The sequence below is a fragment of the Oncorhynchus keta genome, unplaced genomic scaffold (genome assembly GCF_023373465.1).
Source record: "Oncorhynchus keta strain PuntledgeMale-10-30-2019 unplaced genomic scaffold, Oket_V2 Un_contig_17125_pilon_pilon, whole genome shotgun sequence".
Taxonomy (NCBI): domain Eukaryota; kingdom Metazoa; phylum Chordata; class Actinopteri; order Salmoniformes; family Salmonidae; genus Oncorhynchus; species Oncorhynchus keta.
The window spans coordinates 218,802-234,679 of NW_026280305.1; the positions used below are offsets into that span (position 1 = coordinate 218,802).

The 15,878-nt window shown below is 43.4% G+C and overlaps 1 pseudogene; it reads left to right on the top strand.

Moving 5' to 3' along the window:
- The first annotated feature begins 3,993 nt into the window (after window positions 1–3,993).
- Window positions 3,994–15,878, top strand: part of LOC118374734 (anoctamin-10-like) — a 42,614-nt pseudogene continuing 30,729 nt past the window's right edge.

Sequence of the window (15,878 nt, forward strand, 5' to 3'; positions counted from 1 at the left end):
ACCCTAAACCGGCCGGATGATGCTGAGCCAATTCTGTGCCGCCCTATGGGACTCCCAATCGCGGCCGGTTGTGATACAGCCTGAAACAAACCAGGGTCTGTAGTGACGCCTCTAGCACAGATGCAGTGCCTTAGACCGCTGTGCCACTCAGGAGCCCATTCTAGCCAATGAGAGGGCAGATACGCGTCTGAACAACAGGCCATAGAGATGGAGGACTCATCTTTGTATCTGTGCCATTATAACGTCTGTGACAGTTTGGGCAGTCCCATTAAAGCTATCTCCATTTTAAAGTAGTCCATTGTTTTCTTCATTGGCTGATTGCTACCAACTCATAGGAATCCCCATCCACTTGAAAACGTATAAATGGTGAAAGCCCTCAATGGCAATGTCCATGACAAATTGGATAATATCCATGATGAGTCCTCTATCAATTTCAATTCAAATGGCTTTATTGGCATGGGAAACATATGTTTACATTGCCAAAGCAAGTAAAATAGATAACAAACAAAAGTTAAATAAACAATCAGAAATTAAAAGTAAACATTACACTGACAACATATTACATTATATATTGTGTTCTAATGATGTGCAAATAGTTAATGTACAAAAGGGAAAATAAATAAACATAAATATGGGTTGTATTTACAATGGTGTTTGCCTTTTTCTTATGGCAACAGGTCACATCTTGCTGCTGTGATGGTACACTATGGTATTTCGCCTAATAGATATGGGAGTTTATCAAAATTAGATTTGTTTTTAAATTCGTTGTGGGTCTGTGTAATCTGAGGAAAATAATGTCTCTCTAATATGGTCATACATTTGGCAGGAGGTTAGGAAGTGCAGCTCAGTTGCCACCTCATTTTGTGGGCAGTGTGCATATAGCAGGTCTTCTCTTCAGAGCCAGGTCTGCCTTCAGCAGCCTTTCTCAATAGCAAGGCTATGCTCACTGGGTCTGCACATAGTCAAAGCTTTCCTTCATTTTGGGTCAGTCATGGTAGCCAGGTATTCTGCCACTGTGTACTTTCTGTTTAGGGCCAAATTGCATTCCAGTTTGCTCTATTTTTTAGTTAATTATTTCCAAATTTGTCAAGAAATTACCTTTTTGTATTCTCATGATTTGGTTAGATCTTATTGTGGTTTTGGAATCAATTCCTTTTAGGTTGTTGTAGAATTTAACGGCTGCTTTCTGGATTTTGATAATTAGCGGGTATCATCCTAATTTTGCTCTGCATGCAGTATTTGGTGTTTAACGTTGTACAAAGGATGTTTTTTCAGAATTCTGCATCCAGTCTCAATTTCTTTTTCCTCATTTTGTGAATTCTTGGTTGGTGAGCGCACCCCAGACCTCAGCCATAAAGGCCAATTGGTTCTATTGGAATGTCAAATTGTATGTTCCTTTTGATGGCGTAGTAGGCCCTTCTTGCCTTGCCTCTCAGATCGTTCATAGCTTTTCGGAAGTTACCTTTGGTGCTGATATTTAGGCCGTGGTAGGTGTAGTTTTGTGTGCTCTAGGGCAACGGTGTCTAGATGGAATTTATATTCATGGTCCTGGAAACAGGACCTTTTATAGGACCATTATTTATGTCTTACTGAGATTCACTGTCAGGGAGGGCCCAGGTCTGACAGAATCTGCGGAGAATATCTAGGTGTTGCTGTATGTCCTCCTTGGCTGGAGACAGAAGCTCTGACAACAGGCACAACTAAGATATAAAGTCGTTTTTTTTCCGAATTGCCACAAGCGTCCACTTATATATATATATATACACACACACATAGCACCTAAGATTTACGAAACGTCCTATTAAATAAAATAAGCGTCAAGTAGGAAATGAGAAATTACCATTTTTGTTTACTAAATTCGTCACTCATTGACCTCCATACAAAAATGATTTACTTAGTTGGTTTATTTTCGTGGCCAGATTTTGGGACAATTAAAACTTCGTCTCTTCCTCTGAGCGAACGAGAATGGGAGGGACCTACCTACATAAACTCCCAAGTTTTGATAAACTTGACCAATAAAGTCTCGTTTTCGTTGCAAAACGTTTTCCGTTTGAAGTAAACGGTTTCAGTAATACACCCCTAAAGAAGAACGCGACTTTTTTTTACTGACGCTGTGGGACGTGATATTGCGGAAGATACACACACACACGCCACAAATGAACTCTGGTATGGTCAAATACAATTATTTACACAAAAATTGGTAGTCGTATTCGATAGGCTCTTATCAGAGACAATGCTATGGATTCTGTGTTTTATATGACAACCTCAATAGTAATAATAAACTAGCCAAACCAAACTAACAAGAACCAATACTTGTATACTGGGAGCAAGACCATAATCATAATAACCCTCACCTGATTGTCTAGTGAGGTTTAGTCTAACCACAAGGCAGGTAACCACTAGCGTTGGACCAGTAACCGAAAGGTTGCTGGATCGAATCCCTGAGCAGACTAGGTAAACATCTGTCGTTCTGCCCCTGAACAAGGCAGTTAACCCGCTGTTCCCCATTGTAAATAAGAGTTTGTTCTTTATTGACATTCCTAGTTAAATAAAGGTTAAAATAATATTGTCAACATTATAACTACTGTATTTTTTTTCATAATAAAGACATATGCCGTATGCCTGTCCTACTAGAAAAACGTGTTAGAATCCTATTCAAATGAGGAAGCCCCATTGACAGTGTTCTTCTCGTGATTTACTTGCCTCTGTTCCATAGAGATAGATACAGGACTCTAGTGCCCAAAAACCGGTCTAAGCATGGGCAGCGCATTTGAAGACTTTCACTATTTTAATAATATTTTGAAGTATTCATTGGGGTGGGACTTCTTATGGGTTAAGGAATGAACACATAATTCCATCCAGATCATCAGGAGGGATCAGCCAATGAATTATACTTGTGAGCAAACATTCCATAACTGCAGGTGGTATTCAATCACCAACCTTGGCTTTGTACCTTTTCAAACAACACACTCCAGGTGGCAGTATGCACCCTGTCAGTTCGTTTACTATCTCATAGAAATAGCAGAAGAACAAAAGTGACTACACTGCCCATGCTCTCACAGACGCCATAATAGGACAGATACAATGTTGCGTCCTCTAACTATCTCTATGCTATGTAGGCCTACACACACAGCAAAGCACGTTGGTGGGTGTGATAACTGCGGGCTGAAGTCTACAGCGGCGCTTGCCTGTCAGTGCCAGTGACGTGGAGAGGCAGAAGTCAAGCAACTCTTCTGATTTCTCCTGACAATAGAAGATTCGAAATAGGTATTTATTTTCGACTTGGCATTGTGGGAAACCTTTAAAAGTGGACCTTATTGCGCCAGCGAACGAAGCACGTGGTGAGTAGCCTTGTTTATAGAGATTTGTTGATGTAAAAGGCCTACCGGTATCTACTTTTCCGATTTGCGTCAAATGTTTCCCCAGTTGTACGTGACAATGTTACGTCAAAGCTCAACACATTTCTTCAGAGTAAAGCAATCATGAGTATACCCTGTAACAGTGTTTATAGACACCCATCGATACTGCAACGAACGTGCGGTCCATGCCCCGCCCTCTCTCACACCAAAACACTTAGCTGTCACTGTCACTAGCCAGCCTTAGCTGACATTCAAAATCAGATTTAGGAGCAAATTACATTTGAACCTCTTTAATACATGGGAAATCTGTTTTTTTAAGCCGTTGTGATTCAACGTCTAAAGTAAACAGTCGAATGATATCAATCAGTTGGGCTGAACCCAAGCCATAAGAATGACTTAAAGAGAAGGAGATTTAGAATATGAAGGCAACTTCAGAAGTTAACGACTTCAGACTAAAAAGCTAGCCTGGGAAAGTTAAAGGGGGATACCAAGTTAGTTAGTTGTGCAACTGAATCCAGTCAACTGAAATTTGTCTTCTGCATTTAACCCAACCCGTCTGAATCGGACCAGTCTCTTTAGCCCAAAAAACCTACAAAACTACATTCGTTTTCCCATAAGCGTTGTCCAGCGAGCTATGGCAGAGTTAGTGCATACAAAAAGACGCCATTACTATTTCTCTATTGAACGTTGAGATTGCTGAAAGGCCAGCTTTTTTTTGGCAATGACAAGGAGTGGCAAGGAGTGGAATGTTAGCTAAAGAGACTGGTACTCAGACTAGTAAAACGCCTCAAGGCTGAACCCTGAACATACCACACCTTGTTAGGTAATATAAGATTGTTTTAGGCCAGGTGAAGGTGCTGCAACTCACATTTGCAAGAGGAGCAATAAATAATTTGGTTACCTAGAGCAACATTTGTATGTGCAACAACTGATATTTTATAGATTTAAATAGCCAATGTTGTTTATGTATTTAGGCTATGTAAAACACATTGTCACTGTACACCGATACTTGGATGTTCAAAACTGAAGAATGCTATTCTGGCCTTGTCATTTTGGTCCTTGTAGGCAGTCATGTTTAATTCATTTGTTTCCTATCTTGTCTCTCCCCAGGCTTCACAGGGAGAGGGGAAAATGCAAAAAAAGCTTGTCAGTGTATGACAGTGATGGCTCAACATTTGCACCTCTGGTGGTCATCGAGTTGGTTTCGGAAACCAAAGAGGAAGCCATCGCATGGTTACTAAAGAGGGTCAGAGACAAGCAGCAAGATGGAGGTACAGTACATTGAGCTTAGCTTACCTACTGTATATTGGGAACAGAGATTTGAAGCTTCCCAACAGTTGAAACATTCTTCTCTCCATCGCTTTTCAAATTGCCTCTGCTTCCTCTCTTTTGGCTTCCACTCTATCGTGCTCTCTGAAAGTGAGCGAAACTGATCCGATAACATATCTGGGCCCGTGTCCACAAAGCATCTCAGAGTAGGACTGCTGATCTAGGATCTGTTTATAAAATATTATTATGATCTAAATAGCAAAACTGACCCTAGATCAGCACTCCCAGTGTGAGATGCTTTATGAATACGCGCCCTGATGCCACCTGTGATAAGCTACGTGAAAACAAAGCAGGCTGACCTTATCACTTACTTATATGGTGAAATACTCACTGAAAAGAGCACGGTTCAGTACAATAGTCCCTTTTAGTTACTGCATCTATTAACCAGTCAGTCTGGCTTTGTTGATACAATATGGTTGTCCTAGGCCACGTCCCAAAATGGCACCCTATTCCCTACATAGTGCACTACTTTTGACCTGAGCCCTGGTCAAAAGTAGTGCACCATAAAGGGAATAGGGTGTAATTTGGGATGAACACCTAGTCTATTGATGCCTTCATACCTGTCCTGATTCCTCTGCTGTGTTAGGGGCTGAGCTGCTGGTGGAGCAGCTGACTCCAGGGGCTCAGGGCACGGAGAAGGACAACCCCAATGTGTATGTGGTGGGGCCTCCTGGCAAAGGCTTCTATACGGAGCTGAGGACGTGGGCCTCTTCAAGGAGTTCAACGACGGCTCCATGAGAGGCTTCACGTATGCCAACAAGCACAACTTCAAAGAGTTCCAAGGTAATCTAGGGTACAGTACGTCACAAATGGCGCCCTATTCCTTATCGCATAGGGTGCCATTAGTGATGCATACATAGTAAACTGTGAATGTACTATAGATGATGAATAGTATTTTAAATGTTCTGTATTATATTATTACAACTATATTACTATACAAATACAATTACAATACAATAATTAGATTGATATGTAAATACAGCGTGTTGTTTAAATAAATATCATTACTACACTAGTGTAAGAGCACGTTATTGTATTGTAAAGTGATTAATTGTGTTAATTGTCTGCGTCTCTATACTACAGGTGATGGGGATGGTTTTCTGAGCATGGCAGAGTGTCAATACATCATAAAACATGAACTGGACAACCTGAGGGCCAAGGATGAGGCCCACGTGCCTGGATATCCGAAGATGAAACTGTATCCAGGGAAGTCAGTCAGTAAGTACACCACTGACCCTATGACCTCAGCCACACTGAAACACTGGGTGCACAGTCATCAAACCTAGGTTCAAATAGTATACATTTTCTTTCAAATACTCTGAGCCTGCTGCCTGGATTGGAATGCCAGATGGGCAGGGTTTGGACTTTTGTGACTATTCCATTGGTTCCATTGTGCTAGGGAAGCTCAGAGCCATTAACGCTGTGTGAAGTTTATTAGGTACACCACTCCGTTCACCAAAATAGTGCGCTCCTACAGACAGTGAGTCATGTGGCCGTGGCTTGCTATATAAAGTAGGCAGACAGGCAGCAAGGCATTCAGTTACTGATCGATTGAACGTTAGAATGGGCAAAGCGACTGAGCGTGGTATGATCGTCGGTGCCAGGCGTGCGGTTCCAGTATATTTTCATGCATGACAGTGTCAAGGGTTTACCGAGAATGGTACGACAAACAAAAAAACATCCAGTCAGTCCTGTGGGTAAAAACGGCTCGTTGATGAGAGGTCAACGGAGAATAGCAAGAATCGTACAAGCTAACAGGCGGGCCACAAACAGGTAAATAACGGCACAGAACGTCATCTCGGAAGGCACAACTCGTCGGTCCTGGTCATGGATAGGCTATTGCAGCAGACAACCACACTGGGTTCCACTCCTATCAGCTAAAGACAAGCAGCAGCTCCAGTGGGGATGCAATCACCAATACTGGACAATTGAGAAGTGTAAAAACATCACCTGGCCCAATGAATCCCCGTTCCTTTTCCATCATGCTGATGTCAGTCAGGTGTATAGATCTTCTGTATGGCTCAGTCAAGTTCAGCACACATGAAAACCAATACTATTTGAACCCAGGTCTGAAGCCAATTCCATATTTGAAACATAACATACATAATCCTCACATTGTCTCCCCATCAGAGTCAGCAATAAGGACAATAAATATGCAAATGTCAGTGGATTATTCAAATAAGAGATAAGGAGTCAATGCTCTTGCTGAGCAGATAGACTGCTATTCAGCTTAACCAATTGTTTAGAAAAATAATGCAACGTTTTGGAAATAATTTTGTCAAGAAATGACGTGAAATTAAAGCTTTTTATTTTTATACAAATATACTAGTACATATGTGGGTCCCCACCATTGTCTGTATGTTATTGTTTCAGAAAACTAAGCTTTCTCTCATTATGAGGAAAGTTAACAGTTCAAACTCAACTGTTTTCATTGCTCTCAAGTAGCCAATGTTCTCAGTCATTTTTAGCACTTCAAGCAATTTAACTCGGGAATTATCTCTCACCAAAAGAGCATGGGTCTGCATAGGCCAGCTTTTCCCAACCCCGGTTCTCCAGTACCCCCAACAGTATACATTTGTTATTGTAGTCCCAGACAAACACACCTGATTCAACTTGTCAACTAATCATCAAGCCCTCAATGAGTTAAACCAGGTGAGTTTGTCTGAGGCTGTAACAACATGTTCTGTTGGAGGTACTGGAGTTGGGGAAACACTGGCGTGGGCCACTAGTTCAAGTTTCATTATGTTTATCTAATAAAGATGGCTAGAATCACATGACAAATAGCGTCAGGAGACTGGAGGGGGAGGGGGTGAATGGACTGACTCTTCTGTTTTTAATGTAATCTCAGTACGCAGAATGCAATCAAAGGGGATCCTTGTCCAAGTTTTCCCTCTGCATGAGAAGGAGGAACTCAAAAGGCTTTCCTTTTCCTGGTTCAAAAAGATCAAGTTGTCCTTCCAGCCTCTTGGTAAGTTACAGTTGCCATGGCTTGATCATTTTGCCCTTTGAATCCTAAGGCTACACAGTATTATCTTAGTGTTCTCCATCTCTTTCAATATGAACTTCACTGGAGTATATACAATGATTAGGCTATCACCATGTACAAGACATGGAACATTCTAAGAACCTTCTAATAGCTTGTTTGTGACTAAATCCTCCCCATGATTCCCCATGGTCCATCCAGATGACATCAGGCACTACTTTGGTGAGGGTATGGCACTCTACTTTGGTTTCCTGGAGTATTTCACCTTGGCCCTGATCCCCATGGCCCTCATAGGCATACCATACTACCTCTTCGACTGGGAGAACTACGACAAGTTCACGGTGTTCGCCGGCTTCAACCTGGTGTGGTGCACGGTGATCCTGGAGTTGTGGAAGCGCCTCAGCGCTTCGCTGGCGTACGGATGGGGCACCCTGAGCAGGAAGAAAGCCTTCGAGGAGCCGAGGCCGGGCTTCCACGGCGTCTTGGGCGTCAACCCCGTCACGGGCGGGCGGAGCCACTCTACTCAAACGCCAAGCGTCAGCTGAGGATCTACCTGGTGTCTGTTCCCTTTGTGCTGCTGTGCCTCTACCTGTCTCTGTATGTCATGATGATCTACTTTGACATGGAGGGCTGGGCCTTGATGATCCATGATGAGGAGCCTACCTTCTGGACAGGACTGCTACTTTTTATCCCCAGTATTATCTACGCTGTGGTTATAGAGATCATGAACCTCATATACCGCTATGCTGCAGAGTTCCTCACTGGCTGGGGTGAGTGGGATTGGATGGGTGGGTGGATGGGTGGGTGGATGCATTTAAGCTGATATTTTATAATACATACAATGTTGTTTTAACAATGCAGAAAACAACAGAACACACAAATCATTGAGGCTAAAAATACATAGTCTTAATGCTACAGTGGTGTTTCCTGTGTTCCTCTTGTTCTTTTGCTGACTGTAGGGAGAGTTGTTGACTTGATAGAAGACACACTGTATATGAAGTCAATGTTATTTTTGCTTTAGAAAACCACAGGCTTGAGTCAACATTTCAAAATCATCTGGTCCTTAAAGTACTGGTGGTGAGTCATACATGAAATTGGTTTGTTTCCATGATCATTTCAAGTTAAAAAATTGATTTTGAAAATCCTTTTGTTAACAGTTTACTTGTCATCTTCTCTCCCCAGTTCAACTTCTTCAACTGTTTTGCCTCCCTATTCTACATTGCCTTTGTGATGCAGGATATGGTGCTTCTCAGACAGGTGGGTCACTACCAATGATGTGTCTATATACCCTGGATGACTAACAGGGGGCGCTGTATTGAAGCCACCACGCAGCCATCTTGGTAACCCTCCTTCATTGTAAACAAGATTTTGGAAGCTATAGAAATGCATGTGTTAATGTCTACATTTGTTTTTGACATGTATATTCTATTACGGACACAAATGCATCATTTTATATTATATGTTAGCAAACCATAAAACAAAACAAAGATATAAAAAAATCTTTGTATATATATAATATATTTTTAGTTCTATTGTTACTGTCTCCACTACTACTACAACAACAAAACATCTTAAATATATGTAATTCTGTCCTATTGAATTTCAACACTGTAGAATTCCATTCATTCCTATAGAGGACTGCTCCCACTGGGGAGAGCCAATATGGCCAACCGGTGGCTTCAAAGCCTCTCAAATGGCCAATACATAAGCATCAGCAATCCAGAGTTGATACACATCATTGGTCACTACTGGCCTTTGGCCTTAGATGTTCCGATTCAAGTGATCCATCATTCCAGACATGGACGGCTAGAGGCACTAGCAACAGAGACAGCGATAGATATATAAGGCTCTCACTACTAGCAATATCCCCAATGCTGTTATTGTGTTTCATTTTCTGTCTAAATAGCACCCTATTCCCTATATAGTCGACTACTTTTGACCACAGCCCTAGGAGCCCTGGTGTAAAGTAGTGCATTGTAAATGGAAAAGTGTACCATTTGGGATGCAACCAGAGTTGTTTACTGCAGCTACTACTGCTGCTACTTCTGTTGCTGCTACTGCTACTTCTGTTGCTGCTACTTCTGTTGCTGGTGCTGCTACTTCTGTTCCTGCTGCTACTTCTGTTGCTGCTTCTGCTGTCAATCAATCAAATGTATTTATAAAGCCCTTCTTACATCAACTGATGTCACAAAGTGCTGTACAGAAACCCAGCCTAAAACCCCAAACAGCAAGCAATGCAGGTGTAGAAGCACAGTGGCTAGGAAAAACTCTCTAGAAAGGCCAGAACCTAGGAATAAACCTAGAGAGGATCTAGGCTATGAGGGGTGGCCAGTCCTCTTCTGGCTGTGCCAGGTGGAGATTATAACAGAACATGGCCAAGATGTTCAAATGTTCATAAATGACCAGCAGGGTCAACTAATAATAATCACAGTGGTTTTCGAGGGTGCAACAGGTCAGCACCTCATTGGAGTAAATGTCAGTTGGCTTTTCTACTACTACTCGATCCCTCAGAGTATCTTACTCTACTGCTCCTGCTGTCTCTAGAGAGTTGAAAACAGCAGGTCTGGGACAGGTAGCACGTCCGCTGTGAACAGGTCACTGGTTCCATAGCAGCATGAGCACCAGCACGGCCAGGTGGACTGGGGACAGCAAGGAGTCATCATGCCAGGTAGTCCTGAGGCATGGTCCTAGGGAGGGGGGAGAGACTGCTAGAGAGACTACTATTTCTGCTGTTGCTGCTACTGCAACTACTGCTACTTGGTGCTGCTACTACTTACTCTGCTACTGCTATTGGTACCAATGCTACTACTCTGCTGCTACTACTCATACTACTGCTACTCATACTACTGCTGCTACTCATACTACTGCTGCTGCTACTCATACTACTGCTGCTACTCATACTACTGCTGCTACTACTCATACTACTGCTGCTACTCATACTACTGCTGCTACTCATACTACTGCTGCTACTCATACTACTGCTACTACTCATACTGCTGCTGCTACTCATACTACTACTCATACTACTGCTGCTACTCATACTACTGCTACTGTTACTACTGTTACTACTGCTACTACTCATACTACTGCTACTACTCATACTACTGCTACTGTTACTACTGCTACTACTCATACTACTCATACTACTGCTGCTACTCATACTACTGCTGCTACTCATACTACTGCTGCTACTCATACTACTGCTGCTACTCATACTACTGCTGCTACTCATACTACTGCTGCTACTCATACTACTGCTGCTACTCATACTACTACTCATACTACTGCTGCTACTCATACTACTACTCATACTACTGCTGCTACTCATACTACTGCTACTACTCATACTACTGCTGCTACACTACTGCTACTGTTACTCATACTACTGCTGCTACTCATACTACTGCTGCCACTCATACTACTACTCTGCTACTCACTGCTACTGCTACTACTCATACTACTACCACTCATACTACTACTGCTACTACTCATACTGCTGCTGCTACTCATACTACTACTCATACTACTGCTGCTACTCATACTACTGCTACTACTCATACTGCTACTGCTACTCATACTACTACTCATACTACTGCTACTGTGCTACTACATACTACCACCACTACTCATACTACTGCTGCTACTCATACTACTGCTACTACTCATACTGCTGCTGCTACTCATACTACTACTCATACTACTGCTGCTACTCATACTGCTGCTACTGCTACTACATACTGCTACTGCTACATACTACTACTCATACTACTGCTATTACTCATACTACTGCTACTACTCATACTACTGCTACTACTCATACTACTGATGCTACTCATACTACTACTGCTACTACTGCTACTGTTACTACTGCTACTACTCATACTACTGCTACTACTTATACTGCTGCTACTCATACTACTCATACTACTGCTACTACTCATACTACTGCTACTACTCATACTACTGCTACTCATACTACTGCTACTACTCATACTACTGCTACTACTCATACTACTGATGCTACTCATACTACTACTACTCATACTGCTGCTACTCATACTGCTGCTGCTACTCATACATACTACTGCTGCTACTCATACTACTGCTACTCATACTACTGCTACTACTCATACTACTGCTGCTACTCATACTACTACTACTACTCACACTACTGCTGCTACTCATACTACTGATGCTACTACTATCTACTATCAATATCCTCTTTAATTTCCTTTCAGAGTCTGGCCACGCTGCTGATAACGTCTCAGATCCTGAACCAGATCATGGAGGCCTTCCTGCCCTACTGGCTCCAGAGGAGGAGAAACAAGAAGGCCCATAAGAGGATGATAAAAACCATGGAAGACAAGGAGCTGCCCCTCTCTGAGCAGGTCAAGCTGGAGGCAGACATGAGCACCTACCTGGTGAGTTGCAGGACTCAAGTTATGGGGGAATGAATGTGTAACTAGGAAGGTTGTGATGAATGTGAATGATACCTTCATGTTCGTTGCAGTATCTTTACAATACATTTGAGTCATTTAGCAGACTCTCTCATCCAGAGCGACTTACAGGAGCAATTAGGGTTCATTCCTTGCTCAAGGGCACATCGACAGATTTTTCACCTAGTCGGATTGGGGATTCGAACCAGTAACCTTTCGGTTTCTGGCCCAACGCTCTTAACCACTGTCTTGATTGGTTATGCTTTTATGCTTTGGCCTTATACACAGAATACCCCATCAAGTGAAATGTTACTGCAGTGTTTAGACAGACATAGATGAAGAGTCCAGTGGCTGAAGTGGGTATTGTAATGCTCTAGTCTAACCTCATGAATCTGTATAAACTCTGTTGTGTTCTATTCAGGGAACATTTGATGACTACCTGGAGCTGTTCCTGCTGTTTGGCTATGTCAGTCTGTTCTCCTGTGTCTACCCTCTGGCCGCGGTGCTGGTGGTGCTCAACAACGTCACAGAGGTCTACTCGGATGCCTTCAAGATGTGCAAGGTGTTCAAAAGACCCTTCTCTGAGCCTGCAGCCAATATAGGGGTGTGGCAGGTAAGGCTGACCTAATAGCTCTTTCTACTCTGTTTAGTTCTCTATAGTACATTTAGTGTGGTTGGTTGGTTTGATTGACTTTATTTGATAATTAAAGGAGATAAGTTTTCAAGGATAAAAAGGTTAATGTCTAACTGTGATGATTGTTTTGAACTGTGGTGGATAGGAAGGAAAGGGAGACCAGTCAGAGGGGGAAAGTTCCTGTGTTTTCTTTTCTTCCAGCTTGCCTTTGAGGCCATGAGTGTGATCGCCGTGGTGACCAACTGTGCCTTGATTGGCATGTCCCCCCAAGTCAAGTCCTACTTCCCAGAGTCAGAGACACAGCTCATAATGTGGGTGGTGGGCTTCGAGGTACTGTACCATTTTCACACCTCTCACTCTTCACACAATCTGACTAGACATGTGCAATCATTTCCTACTCATTTTAAAATCGAATGAAACTTATTTCCAAGATTGTGTCTGTTTTGGTGCTTCAGAATAGAGAAATGGCCAGCAGAATAGAGTTGAAGCAGGCTGGCCAGCAGAATAGAGTTGAAGCAGGCTGGCCAGCTGAAGCAGGCTGGCCAGATTTGAAGCAGGCTGGCCAGCAGAATAGAGTTGAAGCAGGCTGGCTGGCCAGCAGAATAGAGTTGAAGCAGGCTGGCCAGCAGAATAGAGTTGAAGCAGGCTGGCCAGCAGAATAGAGTTGAAGCAGGCTGGCCAGCAGATGGTGCCAGAGAGTCATAGAATGAGAGCTCCATCCTTGCTGCTTTGGTAGCGTGTGTAAAGATGATGATGACAGGGTGTTTATGTCCTGGCTGTACTGTAGGTCTTGTCTCCTCCACTGTGTCTTTGAGTGCAGCTGTAAGCAGGTAAGAGTACAGAGGGTAGGCCAATAGATAGGACCTGTGTTAGTGGGGGAGGTATGTGTGGAAGATGCACTGTTAGAGCTTCCAGACCCAGAATAACTCCAGTCAGTCCACGTTTGTTAGGATCCCAATTGGGGGAGCTCGTTGTACAACATCCTCCGCGTGCACCTCCAGCCCTCGAGAGAAAATGCTTAAAATAACTAAGACAAAAAAAGAGCAGAGGGGGGGCCTGAAGCAGAGGAGAGGTAGTTCATTAGGATAGAATACACTTATTTTATTAGTCCTTAGAGGCCATTCTAGTGTGTTTTATCTATATGCTAAACAACATTGTATTTTTATGGATTTGAAACGAGGTCATGGGTGCATGTTTGGTTGAAAATAGTTGTTGCATTTGTCTACAGAACTGCCGCAGAGCAAGTAAACCAGTTCTCTTAATACTAACTGCGTATGACAATCCCTTTACTGCGGTTCAAACACTTCAGATTTGTGCATTTATTGATTTCCTGTCTTTGCACCAGCTAATACAGACCAGCAGCAATACAGACAGAATCATGGACATCCAGATAGGCAGCAGTAAATACAACACACCTCCTCCTGCACATACTGTATGTCTCCAGCGCCCAGGAGTTGCCCTGACCACCCTGTGAGAATGAAGAGCGTGTGTGGCCTGTATACTCCGTGCTTGGGCTCTGTGCTCGGCTGCTCAGGCCTTGATGCTGTGTGGTAATATAATGCCGTGACCTCTAACCTCAGTGGCTCAGGCTGAAGTTGGCACGGAGGTGAGCTGCTGCAGAGAGCAGGGTGGATCAGGGCTTATTTTCTCTCTGTCTCTGCGATCCACCTCACTCTGTAGAACATGTGATGTCACACAAATCTACAGCACGGGGTTATCAGACTGGATTACTGTCTGGTTGTCTGCGCATGAGAAGGAGAGGGATCGTGAGGGAGGGATAAAGAAAACAAGAGAGAGAAATAGGAGAGAGCACAAGGTTGCAAGAGAAGGAGAAGTGAGGGTAGTAGCTGAGAGAGATGAACCTACCTCACTAGCTTATTGTACATCCAGGCATGTTTCACACTGCTGCCAAGCAGCACATTTCCTGTAGATCTGTGGGTTGGCGTCTCCCTGCCAGATGATTCAGTCCATTACAGACTGGAGCAGCAGAACCAGCCCTGCTATTCAGCATGCAGGGACAGGGTACACACACACTGATCCTTTCTGGATGCATTGTTTGTTTATGTATTCATTGAACGTTGTCAATACATAATCACCGCAAAATATCTGGCAGAAACGATTTGAGAAATATTCATGAATCACTGATCCACATGATACACTGTGGCAGAGGCTGTAAATATCTAGATTCTATTCTGTAAATATCTAGATTCTATTCTATGAATATCTAGATTATATACTATGAGTCGTGCTACAGAGGCAGTCAATGTTGCGCACATATAGCCTGCATCCCAAATGGCACCCTATTCCATATACTCCCCTATGGGCCATGGTAAAATGTAGTGCACTATAGGGAAATAGTGTACCATTTAGAATGCTGCCATAATAACCAAGCCAGTTACAGGAAGCAGAGCAGGATATGGCTATTAGGGCCTCTAGTGCCTTCTGTCAGGGATGTCAGTCCTGCTCTAAGATACAGAGAACAGGTATTTCTGAGTCAATCCAGCTCTACGACACAGAGTGATATGTTGCTGCTGTACAATACCTCATTTCACCTTTGAGGTGCAGACAGTACTATAGTGCAGTGACTTGTGTTGTGGGACCAGACCACTGGATCATATAGGAGGAGACTGGGGACCAGACCACTGGATCATATAGGAGGAGAGTGGGGACCAGACCACTGGATCATATAGGAGGAGAGTGGGGACCAGACCACTGGATCATATAGGAGGAGAGTGGATCATATAGGAGGAGAGTGGGGACCAGACCACTGGATCATATAGGAGGAGAGTGGGGGACCAGACCACTGGATCATATAGGAGGAGAGTGGGGACCAGACCACTGGATCATATAGGAGGAGAGTGGGGACCAGACCACTGGATCATATAGGAGGAGAGTGGGGACCAGACCACTGGATCATATAGGAGGAGAGTGGGGACCAGACCACTGGATCATATAGGAGGAGAGTGGGGACCAGACCACTGGATCATATAGGAGGAGAGTGGGGACCAGACCACTGGATCATATAGGAGGAGAGTGGGGACCAGACCACTGGATCATATAGGAGGAGAGTGGGGACCAGACCACTGGATCATATAGGAGGAGAGTGGGGACCAGACCACTGGATCATATAGGAGGAG